Source organism: Typopeltis vanoorti, chromosome 15 (genome assembly GCF_054136105.1).
Source record: "Typopeltis vanoorti isolate ZY-2024b chromosome 15, IOZ_Tvanoo_1.0, whole genome shotgun sequence".
Taxonomy (NCBI): domain Eukaryota; kingdom Metazoa; phylum Arthropoda; class Arachnida; order Uropygi; family Thelyphonidae; genus Typopeltis; species Typopeltis vanoorti.
This window is the reverse complement of record NC_143563.1, coordinates 77,654,879-77,669,132: the sequence shown is the minus strand read 5'-3', so window position 1 is coordinate 77,669,132 and position 14,254 is coordinate 77,654,879.

Genomic DNA, 14,254 nt, shown 5'->3' with positions numbered 1-14,254 from the left:
CAGGCTAGTGAAACTTAATCAATACACTAATAAAAGGCGACTATGTGGGCTCCTGGGCAGACCCATGTCTTAAATAGTGGAAGTCAAAGGTTTGAGAATAAACTCCCTGGTAATGTTCGAAACTTTTATGTGTCATCGATTTTGACTTAAAATAAGGACGATTGCCTTCCATCCTTTTATTTTTATTTTTTTTTTATTACAGTGTTCCTTATTCGTGAAATCGTCCTGCCTCTCGAAAGCATAGAAGGGCTCCTTTTCCTCATATTTTGGTTACACATCTGCCCCCTCCCCCTTCCACACACAATTATCTGAGGCACATCAACAATGTGTGTATATCCCCCAACGCCTTTTTATTCTCTTATAGGGAAAAATCACGTATATATATATTTTTTGTTGTTGTTGTTCCAGCAACATTAGTTAAATCTCACAAACCGTATTCTTATAAACACAAGATGTGAAAAAGAGTACAGAATTTCTGAATGACATATTTAACATGAAACATCTTCTCTGCTTCAATTTAAAAATCGGTTAATGTACATGATGATTTTAGTATTCATGTTCGATTTTTTTCTGTCAAACTTTTTTACATTTTTGTTCTAACTAGTATGTTTTTTTTTTTTAAGTCAGGCATCTTAATTCAGATTTTATTTTAATATATATATAAACTAATACTAATTCTGTCCACATTTTTCGCCTCGAAGGACACTAGTTACTATACAGTAAGCATTTCCTCCTCCTTTTATTTCTCCACCGAATTTGAACAGTCGGTTTTAAAATCAATGCTTGTATTTTTCGAGATCTGCAAATGAAGTCAGATAGAAACCAACGTTGTGTGTGTATGTAAATACTGTTTGAATGTTTCAGAAAACAAGAGGTTTTCTGGGGGGGGGGGACAAAAAAACTGGCGGATTTACATACAGGCAGATCGCCGGAGAACACACCCAATTACAGACAAAAAAAAAAAAAAAAAAGAGATGGACGACAAAGTAGTGGATTGTGTGGAGTGAGTAATAATAGTAAAATCCGTAAATTCTAAATGAATCGTACCCTAGCAAAACAACACCAAAATGTACCGAATGAATTTATTCTGCTACTCGGCATGCCTGTAAAACATTACCGATATAATTTCTTCCTCTCTCTCACACACACACACACCCTAACTCCCTCTTAGAGGAATTTAAACAGCCTCTTGTGAATTACCTGAAAGCTAAAAACACCAAATTTAATAGTTTACTTCGTCTTCATTTCACCCCCCCCACACACACACACACGCGCGTGAACATCTGCGCAGTTTTGCTTAACCTAAACGGTAAGAGCTGAGGTCAGCAAATCTAATATATCAGCTTCCTCTTGTCATAACTTTGAAGTATGTCCATTTGAGTTTAAGCATCTGTTTAAAATTGCATGAGTCGACTTGAAAACGGTGCTTTTTGGGGCAGCTATAAATCTCTACATGAAGAACGAGAACTGGGAATATCCGTTTGTTTTTACAAACGGCAGAAAGAAAAACTACAAATCTTGAAGCTGTAATGCAATAATTTCGGATTTATATAATTAATAATTCTGAATGACACTGTGTTTATTACGAATTGCTTCCTTTATTTAAAAAAAGAAAAAAGAAATTACAAAAACTGCTTACTTTATTTCACACCAAAACACCTAACTGGATTAATATAAACAAGGCGGTGAAAAACTAAATTATCGATTTTTTTAATCAATTACAAATCACTCGATTATATACAACAACACTTAATCGTGGATTAAAGATGTTATCAAAGAAAAATGTCACAAAACCAACTTTTATAGCTGTAGTTCCGATCCTCGGTAGCAATTACGGTAAAAGAAATTTCAATCCCTTGCTACGAACCTATGTACCAGTCTACTGCTCGCCAGTGCTAACCTCCTAACGGAAATGTTTTAATTAATTCGCTTGTTTGTTCACCTACTAGGGGAATAATTCTAAGGAGTTTCTTCGAAACAAAGCATATTCAAGTCAACTTCTGCTTGTCTAATAAAATACTTCTATTTATATTTTACTGCTGAAACGTTTACCTGAAAGTAAACAACTGCAACTCGAAAAGCTATATACATAAATAAATGCATATACATATTTGTTTGTATTAATATATATAAATAATTTTGTTAATATAGAGGCAACCACGATAATAAATGTACGATAACATAATATAAATAGCATCTTGCAGTATGAACATCTTTCATCATATTTCATTCCTACTTTAACAAATGGTTTTTGCTTAATAAACAAAAATACAGTTATCATCTGCTTCCACTAAATTTATTTAAAATATTTGAATGTAAGTGCTAATAAGCTATCGTAGTAATCCAAGAAAAGATTGCTAATCGGTACTGTGGAAATGTGACGTCGTTGATGAATAGAAAGTACATATGCGAACTCTAGCGCATATTTTCGTAAACTTTTCTAATTTTCGTTTAGTGATAAATTATTATATACATACTGTATATTTAAATTATTAAAAAATTAAACTATATAATTAAACGTTTTATATTTATTTTAACATTATTAAATATATGTCAAGAAAAGTTGTTAGATAATTTAACTTCGTGAGAAAGAATATCAACAATATCAACAAATGTATCAACCTTTGCACTTATGAAGTATTATATATGAATTATTAATATTATATAGGATTGAAATAACGGCATATATCTCTTGCAGCAGGGGATTTTAATTTGGAACAATTCCAAAACTTCCATTTTGAACTGCGGTTTTATTTCTCAGAATTCTAATTCTGTTGATGTTTATTCATATTTAAGTTTTAAATAAAAATTACTTTTACCATTATTTATTATTAATAAGAGATAAGTTATTTTAGTTTAAGTATTATATTTTAACATATTTCAAGGTTATCAGGTTAACATATTTTAATAATAATATAAAAAAATCAAGAAACTTACTTCTGAACAGCATCGGTTATTAATTTAGTTTTTAATTTCAAGATAGAAGCGCCACGATACGTATGTAATGATTAAAGTGACAAAAATATACTCTTTTTTACGAAATACTTAAAAAAAAAAAGGTAAAAAAAAACTTATTTCTCTGGTGAAGAGAAACCTCAAACTATGATATCTTTGACAAGAAGTGAAGGGAGGGGGGGGGTCTGTTAACCAGTAATAGGATTAAGTCCCCCTGATTAGGGATTATATAAAAAAAAAAAAAAAATTTTTTTTTTTTTTTTAGAAAAACCAGCAATTTAAGTGGGGAAGGGGAGTTAAAATACCCTGAAAAGTCAGGCTTTTTTTGCTCTTAATTTGTACAAATATTTTCGTTAACCATTTAATAGTACTCATCTTACAACTGCCATCAACATCTACTAATAACAAATTAAAAAAATAAGAAGAATGGAATCCCTGGTTGACCTACCCACTCTCCAGCCAGCAGACTGTAGGTTCGAATCCCACGGTGATGGGCATGGATGTTTGCAACTGTCTTTAAATGAGGACGAATTTCATCGTCCGGTTTGAGATTACCGCCCCGCTAATTTGAGGGCTGAAAAAAGTCCCATGTGTTTCTAGGTGCTGGTGTTCAGATTGTGTAAAAAATAGAATTGCTCTCCTATATGCATTTTTATTATTTTTTTTTTATTGTAAATAACTTTGACAGCAATGTTATGCTGTCTATTTGTGCTACTGCAATTGTGCTGTTGACCTTCAATTCTAAGTAGCGCATGCATCATGTATTACTCTGGCAATAAGATGTCAGCAGGGAAGGGAGAAAAAAATATACATACGATTAGAACCCTGCCTCTAACAAAAACTTTGTATAACGCTGACGTAGTTTTGTTATAAATTAAAGACACCAAGAAATTATATTATTGGTTTAATCCTTTATCCAAGTGTAAGCAAACTAAGTTTGCACCTGAAGTATCTTCAGGACTGGGCTACTTGTACAAAGAGGCTAATGAATTCGCTAAAAATTCGGCGATCCTTCAGATCACTTTAACCTCACTGCGTAACTTCCGGTTACGCAGTGAGGTTAAAGTGAGCTGAATAGTGTAATGAGTTAATTATAACTCATTACACTATTAATCTTAGCGGCTGTTCCTCCAACAAAACGAGCAGAACTTTCAGCTACGGCAAACACCCACCACTAAGCCAAGCATCAAACTGCCAACCAGGGCAAAGCATTCACTGAAGAGTCCTATAAAGGCCACCTCAGTAGAAGCAATACCTTTGTATAACTAAAGGATCTTCTCCAAAAACTAGGCGATCCCTCAGATCACTAACCTCAATGAGTGACCCGCAGGATCACTTTAACTCATAACTCGAAGATACTCAGCGGTGGTTTTACTCAGTTACAGGCTCACCCTATCACTGAACAGAACCGCTCATATCCCAAGGAAAAAAGCATCACCGAAGTGGTCCCAATAAAAGTCGTGACGTGGTTTACCACATTCGCAATAAAAAAATTCCCACTGACGTGGTTTACCGCGAATGTGGTAAACCACGTCAGTGAGAATTTTTTTTTATTTGATTTTTTATGGAGCAAAGCCATCAAAGGTCATACTACGCCAGGACATAGGTCACAGCAGTACATTTGGTAATTGGTCAGTTACAACTATCACAAACATTCATGCCCACGGCGGGATTCGAACCCGCAACCTCTTGGCTGGAGAGCGGATATGCTAATCACTCGGCCAACCAGGCTGGCCGTCAGTGGGAGCCAGACCCAGAAGCGGTACCAAGGTTAAAGTAATGCAGAATTCATATATTTCCCATATACAAGTAGCGAAAGGTGTGTATATATATACAGGGTGTTCGGGATAAATTTGACAGTTTCATAAGGAAAAAGAAAATCTTCTTTGTATCTATTAAATTTAATGAATTGACAAAAAAACATTACAGGCAGAGTTAATTACAATACTATCAACAAGATTTACTCAAAATAACCACCATTAGCATCGATCACAGCTTCAATTCTGCTTCGGAACCTCGAACAAGCTGATGCTACAGTCTCCCTGGGAAGGGCCGCAAAAACTGTTTTAATTTTATCCATTAACTGGGCTTTTGTATTACTGGAAGTGCGATTGGTGTCTTTTTCAACTGCGCCCCATACAAAATAATCCATGGGGTTAAGGTCTGGGGAGTTTGGAGGCCAAACATTTGGACTGGTGAAGTCGTAGAAATTTTCAGACAACCATTTTTGACTTTTCCCAGAGGTGTGGCAAGGGGCCGAATCCTGCTGCCATACATACGGCCTACCATTGGCTACCCTTGTTATCCAGGGCTTGACTACAGTTAGCAACTCCACGAACAAAGCCCGAATTCCAATGCCAGGGTTCTTCAACACCTGTTCCTGCAGATTTGCGAGGAATTCTGCTGTACGAACGCAATCAGATCGTCTGCTAGGGATCTTTCTTCTTGCTACATCCTCGTAGTCACCATTGCAAGTCTCTAGTTCATGCCTGATTGTTTTTACTGTATTCAGGGAGCATTGGGCAGCAGTCGTAATATCCTTCTTTTGATGGCGGGCACGAATCATCATGATACAAGTTATTCTCTTCCATGATTCAGGTGGGTTCCAGCTATCCATCCTTTCTGACATCTTGTATATGAATGAAGAAGGGTCCAAACTTTTAAATGAAGAGAAGTGTGTGTTAATACATGTAACTTACGGAAAAATATAATTAATTATAAATATGTCAAATTTATCCCGAACACCCTGTATATACCCTTATTACCACCTAACTGGCCACATTAAATATATCGAAAATAGACGCTTCACATCCATATAGTTTTTCTACAATATCCAAAGGTTATGTTGACTTGAATGGACACTTCTCACACATGCAATTATTAACGTATATTGACTCATAACTCGAAGATATTGACGTCCAGGCCGCTACGGTGGTCAAAATACTCTGGATCAGAGATATATGTTAAAAGTTTTTTCACTTGGTTATATTATAAATTAAGATGCCAAGAAATTATATTCTTGGTGACCTTTCTATTTTGTCGAAGTTTTCTAGTAAGGTTGTTTGTTGAAATGTGGCGTCACTGTCTTGTACAAATAATACCTAACTACTTCATACTGCACAAAAGTTTAAATGGTTTTGAATACCTGTTGCAAATGTTATGACAATGAATAAAAACTCATGGTTTTACGGTCCTCTCGGATTACCTGTGTACTTGTATAATTTAAAACGAAATTTAGTGTTATCTGAAGCCGGGAGTAAGAGCCTGTGTAGCTCAGTAGAAGTGGTGTTTGCACTCTATGGCGCTTGTCCGCACGACGAAAGGCGTTCGAATCTAGTCGCCGACTAGAGGAACTTTTTCTAAGCCTTTTCTCAACCGGTTCCCGAGTTAGTCGATCTCTAGCACGGGCTAGCGGATTTTTTCTCCCGGAAACTCTGGTTTTTCGTCGAGTAAACTCAAGAAAATCGGCCATCGAACCCACACTATTTTCAGACATTAAAAATATTCTGTTAGGGTTAGGCACCACTTGATAGCTGAGTACCGATTAATTAGTGATAGCCTTGGGCAAGCTATCTCTGATTGGCTACCAATGGAGACTGAACTGCTCATTCAGTCTCCAGAAGTTAGATAGGGCTAAATGGCCTCGCCTACTCACTATATACGGGAACCAAAGGGCGTTAGCTGATTTTTTTTTTTTTTTTTTGATGAAGTCGGGAGTGTCAGCAGAATCACTTTACAGGCGGGTATTAAAATATTATAAAAAAAAAGGGGGGGATGCATATGTGAACGAATCTATAACCATTAGTTGAAGGATAACTATCTGAGACAGCATGCAATAGAAAATACTAGGGGTTCGAGAGTGCTTGACCTGGTAATGGCATCTGAGAATTTGACGTGGGAGGTGACTAAATCTGTGAAATTTTTGATTAAAACAGGGTACATGTGGAATTACCGTGCTGGCAAGTATGACAAGCTTAGGAGATTGCTTGGTTCAGTGCCATGGCATGTAAAACTGCAAGGGCTGGATGTTCATAGGGCATGGGAAGTGGTCAAGGAGCATTTGCAGGAGGTTATGGCGGACTACATACCTAGAGTCCGAATAGTAAATCAAGTAGGGGTTAAATGGATGAATAACACCATTAAACTTGAGTTGCAAAAAAAAGAAACAACTGTGGAAGGAATTTAAGGAGAAAGGTGACTTGCAGGCCATGAATGGTAGAAAGTGCAGGTAACGAGTGTGGTGAGAAAGGCAAAAACAGATTATGAAAGGAAATTAGCCATGCAAGCTAAAGAGAATCCCAAACAGTTCTTTCAATATGCTGCAAGTAAAAGAAAAACTGTACATGGCAGAATGATTTTAAGGAACGCCGATGTTAGGGAGGTCACTGAATCAGTCGATATAGTGGAATTACTGAATGAGCACTTTGCAAGAGTATATCGTCCAGGTGGTGACGTTGAAAAAATGAAGGAACCATTAGTGTATACGGGAATTGTGGTGAATGAAGTGGAGGTGAATAGTCCATTACAGAACCTTAATGTGAATACATCTGTGGGATTGGATGGTATATCAGCACGGGTATTATGTGAAGCGGCTAAAGAATTGTCAGTGCCCTTGAGCTTATTGTTTAAGTTGAGTATCCGGTCTGGTTTAGTCCCGAAGGGGTGGAAAGAGGAGAAAATAGTTCCACTGCATAAAGGAGGATCCATGACTACTGTTACAAATTACCGACCGATCAACATATCGCGAGTCGTTGTCAAGGTCTTGGAAAAAGTAGTGAAGGGAAAAATACAGGAATGGATTGATAAAAATGAGATACTGTATGGGGGGACAGCATGGTTTTGTGAAGGGTAGATCATGCCTCAGTAACTTGCTCGTGTTTTATAACACAGTGAGGGATGAGCTGGATAAGGGTAATGGGTTTATAGTGATACTGTTGAACCTTGCTAAGACCTTTGACAGGATACCACATGGAAGTCTAATCCGTAAACTGCAACATATGGGGTTGATGAGATGGATAGGAGAGTGGTTGATGGATAGATACCAGAGAATAGTTTACTCAGGAGTAGAGTCCAAAAGACGGCCTGTGACTAGTGGTGTGCCGCAGGGTTCTGTTCTTGGACCACTGCTGTTTAATTTGTTCATTATCGATATAGGGAAAGATCTAAGAGGAACAGTTCATTTGTTCGCTGATGATGCTAAGTTGGGTAGGGCAATAGTGAATGCACAGGATGTCAAAATTTTGCAGGATGATTTGGAGAGATTGGAGGTATGGGCTAAGGAGAATGGATGTCAATTTAATGTGACAAAATGTAAGGTTATGCATTTTGGGGTGAAAAGATTAGCAGCAGTATACCACATTGGTGGAACCGTACTCCAGGAGATTGATGAGGCCAGGGACTTGGGAGTGTTGGTGGATAGGGAGATGAAATTTAGGAGGCCACATTGCAAAAGTGGCTAAATCAGCTCATCAAATCACTTGGTTGCTGAAAAATACTTTAACAAGTAGAGACAGGTTATTGTTCCTCTGTATCGAGCCTTGATAAAACCCCATCTAGACTACTGTGCCCAGATTTGGTCACCTAGATTTCTTCTTGATGGGGAGGAGGTGGAGAGGATCCAGAGGCGAGTGACCAAGATAATAGCAGGGCTCTGGAATGAACCTTATGAGAACAGATTGAAGATTTGTGGGTTGCAGAAATTGGTTGATAGGCGGAAAAGAGGAGATATGATTGAGACATTCAAATTACTGAAGGGTTTCAATAAGATTAAATCAGAAGATATTTTTGAGAATAGGACTGGTGGTGGTAGGACTGGGGACCATACATGGGAGCTGGGCAAGAGTGTGGTTAGCAAGGGTGTTAGAGCTAGGTTTTTTACTTTTAGAGTGGTAAATGAGTGGAATAAGCTGCTTGAGTCTGTTGTGGGTGCTATGACAGTGAATGGGTTCAAGGTAAAGTATGATTGATACTGTGTGAATGTCAAATAGTTGTTCTTGACATGATGTTTAGGGCCTCCCTCGATGAGTCTATCGACTCCTTGGAGTCGTCCGTAATAATAATAAATAATTTAATTTAATAGAACCACTAGAAAAATTAATAAACTAGTGACGTTTATAAATTAATACATATTATATGCAATTGGAATTGCATACTAGCAACACCAGTCGGATAGTGTAGCCCACAGCGACATCTGGTTTAAGATCTGCTGTAGTCAGGTCGCTAAATGAAAATGTATTATGACACAGATGGTAGGAAACAGATTATAAATAAAATAAAAATAAATGAGCTAACGCCTTTATTATTTTTCAATAAATGTTTAAGAAAATTTATGATTTTTTTTATAAGCTAACGCCTTTTATTCCCGTGGAATAAAAGGCCTCAAACATTTTGGAGAGTCAGTGGGAAGTTCCATCTCTGCCGGTGGTCAATCAGAGATAGCTGGCCCATGTCTATCACTAATTATAGGCAGCCACCGATGAAGAGACCGGCAAACAATTAAATTAAAAAATTAAATTATTTTTCTAGTAAAAATGTTTATGAAATTAGCATTCTTTCTTTCTTTCTTTGCAGGTAATTCATTACATCAAAGTATAGAAGGGATTTGAATCAAAATACTAATTAAGCATAGAATGTAATAGAAAATCCAATTGAAAAGCAAAATATCTACGAAAACGTATTAAAAGAATCAACGTCGACTAGCTTTTAGAAGGAAATTGTAGACTGAAATTTAGAAATATCATTCAAGAATCAAGTCTTTGCTTCTTGTGGCACGCTGTGGCAGACTCCGACGCAAACCAGCGGTTGATTCAGCCAGAGAAGCAAGTTGATGAGGTTTTCTGCAAAAATAGAAAAATCGCAGAATTCTGTTGTGAATACAAGTTAAAAAGGCATTTCTAGAAAACAAGAAAGATTGTCGAAAATTTTTAATAATTAAGCCACAAAGTGTCCTGAGAGAATACAAAGAAAAATGTAAGAATTTCCTCACCCGATGTGAGGAAATTCATCCCCCCCCCCGAAGTAGCTTGAAAAAGTTGCACGTTTACCTTCTAGAGCACGATTTCCAAACAATATATAAAAATAAAGGTTAGAAGAAATAATAGAATTAAAAAATATATTAAAAAAGCTTCTCATAGATGTGTAACCGATCAATGTACTGAACGTTACCACAGTTCGTAAATGTGAGTCAAATAAAAATAACAACAAAAAAAAAAGATAAATGCGCCATGATTTCGTAGTTACCTGCAACAATAGATGTGTAATAATTCTTCAGCATAAGCAAACTGTTATTCTTTAGTGATTGTTACTTTGTTACTAAACTGGCTAACAATATCAGAATGAATAATTCTTTACACACAGTCGAGACTTGTTTAGATGTACCAATTAAGCGAAGCCATTTATCTGATAAACACTGGAATGTTTCTGACTTAGTAAGTAGCGTTTTTTTTTTAATTCTTCAAGTTCAGAACTTTGAATTTTTTCGTTTCTACTGGACTCTTCCCTGGTAAACTTATGGATTTCTTTATGCTTGAACATAGTATTCGCTATTACTGAGTTATTTGTAAGGCAAAGATTTATTATTCTTTCTCCATTATTATTCCGGGTTATTTCTCCTTGTGATCCCAACACTTGTTTCGTTTCCTCATCTACTTGATTCCCTACTCGGCCATTAAGGTCTCCTAGTAGTATGATATGCCCTTGAACTTCTTCAATTGTTTTTTGTAAGAGTTCGAAGAATTCGTCTTTAATTTCTTTATTAGCATTATCGTTTGGGTCATATGCAACAATTACTTGGTTACCTGATTTAAAATGTAACCTTTTAATTATTTAAAATTATTTTATTTAAAATGTAAACTTCTTTACAATGTAAACTTTTAACGTTCCATGTTTCGTATCTCATGTACCTTTTTCCTCGCTTTGTCTTTAACCATTTAGGCAGTTCAGCTATTTATCATTTCTTTTAATGTGTGGAGTTTTAAAGTGTGTAGGGGAATTAGCCTTCAGCACCTAAGTCTGGTGGTGGTACTGCTATCTTCGAGGCCCCCAGACCGCCCTATAAGAGAAGTGCTATCCTGTTGGTCCGCGGGAGGTATTTGATTTCCCTCCTACCCTTCATAGTACACTATGAATAGTGGTTTCCCGATCCGCCACCAGGGGATGCGCCCAATGGAGGGGAATTACAGGTGTCCCGCCACAAGGGATGAGTCTCGTTATAGTCTTTATTATTATTATATAACACCTCCAGGGAGTCCAAAGACTCATCGAGGGAGGGCACCTGCGCTACAACTCTTCATCAACCGCAACTACCTTCGTCATCTACCGTCGACCTCCACCACTATTTTCACAGACAATCACAAACATCCATGCCCACAGCGGGATTCAAACCCGCAGCCTTTTGGCTGGAGAGCGGATAAGCTAACCACTCGGCCAACCAGGCCTTGTGTTTTGTTGCTGTTTCTTGCTTATTGCCACATAAATTGGGCTTGAGATGTATTATATAAATGTTTTAACCAACACATCACTTCGGTGCTCCAAAGCGATGAGTTGATTAATTTTGCAGTACACGTCTTGATTGTATTATGTTCTGTTGACGTTTTTACGCATGTGTTGATTGTGATGTAGCAATCGTAACAAGATTACTTGGTGTAAGTAATAAAATTAATATTTAGTGCTTAAGGATACAGTAACTTTAAAAAGAGTAGTTTCCTTATTAGTTCTTTTTTAATGAATTCTCTTTCATTCGAACCAAAGCGTATGTTTTATGATATATTAACGGATCTTACTGTTTACTTCTTAGGTGGGTTAATAAATTTTACACGTGATACGTTTGCATTCGTTTTGGAAATCGCTTTCCAGTCTGGGAATGACATTTCTTTTTTCCCCTTCAGTATCTTTTAAGTGGATTAATTTGTTCGAAAATGTATACTTGACGCGATTTCCTTCTCCTGTTAGCTCTATTAACTGCGTCAATAGGATATCGTTCCTGTCGCCTCCCCCTCTGTATTCATTGGTATAATACAGGGCTGTCCAAAGTACTGCCAGCGGGTCGGATGCGGCCCGCCATGCGATTTTGTCCGGTTCGCCTGTGGATTTTGATTTTCACGAGCGAAAAAATAAAATAATAATTTGAATCGAATGAGTATTAGATATTTTAATTCTATCACTAATCGATAATCTCGATGTTGGTAATTTTATTTGGTGCTTTTACATCATCTTGCACTATTTTTCCAATGCGCATGCTCCAGGGGCTCACGAAGAACGTGAGCGCGCGATTAGTGTTGTTTGTTTGTTCATCTATCAAAGTTGTGTCGCTGCTGCTCACCAAATTACTAGATACGCACTGGGATGCGGCTCTCTGATATATATATATATATATATATATATATATATATATATATATATATATATATATATATATATATTTATTTATTATTTTTTTTTTTCCTAATGCGGCTCTCGAACTACCTAAGGTTTGATAGCCCTGGTCTAATATATGTTGTTTAGTGCTTTTTATGGATGGGGTTTAGGCGTTGATTATTTCGGTTTCTCTGATTTGTGGGTAATAACAACACTATTTCTAGTTTAACAATCAATCAACAGATAATTCAAGCTCTGGGTTATTATGTTATATTATTGTTCCAACTGTTATTACAGTTGGAACAATAATATAATCACGTTTCATTATCAATTCGCAGCCCTTCAAGCGACATTCAGAGATTTTTGTCTTACACTGTACGACGCATACTTATCGGGACTAGAAAAAGGAAATGTCCAAAGTAACAAATCGTTCTCGCTAACTTATCTGGTACGTTAAACATTCTATCTTTCATTTCTAAAGTCTTGTCTCTCTTTATTTAAATTAGTAATTTGAGACTAGAAAATCTGAAGGTGTTATTGCATCAATGCTTACTTCTGTGGCCATTAATTACGGGGAAAACAATGCGTATAATCACTTAATTATACGCATATAAAATATTAAAAAAATAAAAAAAAAAGTTCAAGGACCAGTACTGTGGATGATCTAAAGATAGAAAAAGATAGAACAGAAATGAGAAATTTCAGTGATTTTGATTTAAATCCCGGATATTCTATCTCCTCAGGAAATTATATATTTGATATATTTCAATATATTCATTGTGTTTATATATCTAATGTTCATTCACATAATAATGTCAACATTATAATAGATTTAAGAAAATTAATTATAATAGGATGTTTAGAATTGTTATACTGTGATAATTATACTTATAGTTAGCATTTCTATTTCCATCGCTAACTAAAATAACTCTACTTCCGTGTTTTCTCGTCGCTAGATGGCGAGACTGTAAATTGTCATGGGAAGTGATTTGCCATAGCTACGCACAAACACTGACATCGCTAGTTAGAATTACACAAAAAAAAGCTGTCGTTCTTCTTTCTTTTAATTACAAATTAAAAGATTCTACGTATTTTATAAAATAGGCCTTTATTTTTCGTTTTCCAATTAAATCACTTCATTCTGATGGTGAATTTTGTTTTAGAATCCCTCCCCTCTTCCAAACACACCAATCTTCCCCAAAACATCTTGATTGAAAGGTGTTGATGGTCTCCAACTTTAGAACTTTATCATTCTCCCTTCCCCCCCCCCCCTTCGGAATGGATGTTAACGATGATATAACCTATACCAACATAAACATTCGATTACATTTCGCTCTGGTTTTCATGTTCGACTCATCTGACTCGAAAAAAAATCTCCCTTTACATTTTCTCCATTTCTCGAATATTTCTAAATTCTAACTTTTAAACAGACAAATGAAGTCGTAGATGGGAAGTCAACGGAGAGTGCACGAGTTTTGAGCCGAATATCCAGTTAAACCAATAATTCTTGTATTTCTTCGCAGTTTACCTTCGTATGTTTCAAGATATATATTTTAATAGAATGTAAATTATACTGAAATTAGTCTGATCATTTCTAGAATGATCACAATTACTAATGAAATGGATGTTATTTAATAGTGGAGCAACAGAATGGGCTTAAAAAGAAAAAGAACTAATCACGCTTTTGAGATCGAAAATGTTCGGTGAACGTCATTGGTTCATACTGCTGAAAGATAAGTCATTTTGTTTTCGATATTTTACTAATAATACTGATTTAATTTATGGTACAGCTTTGTTTTATAAGTACGAGAGATAGACGGAGTTATTTAGAATAAGTAAATGGCGTATATTGCATTAAGGTATACTGTAGATTGGTGGCTATTATGTTCGCTCGTGCTATGATCAGGTCCAGCACTCTCGCACTTCCCTTACATGCTGCTTCATG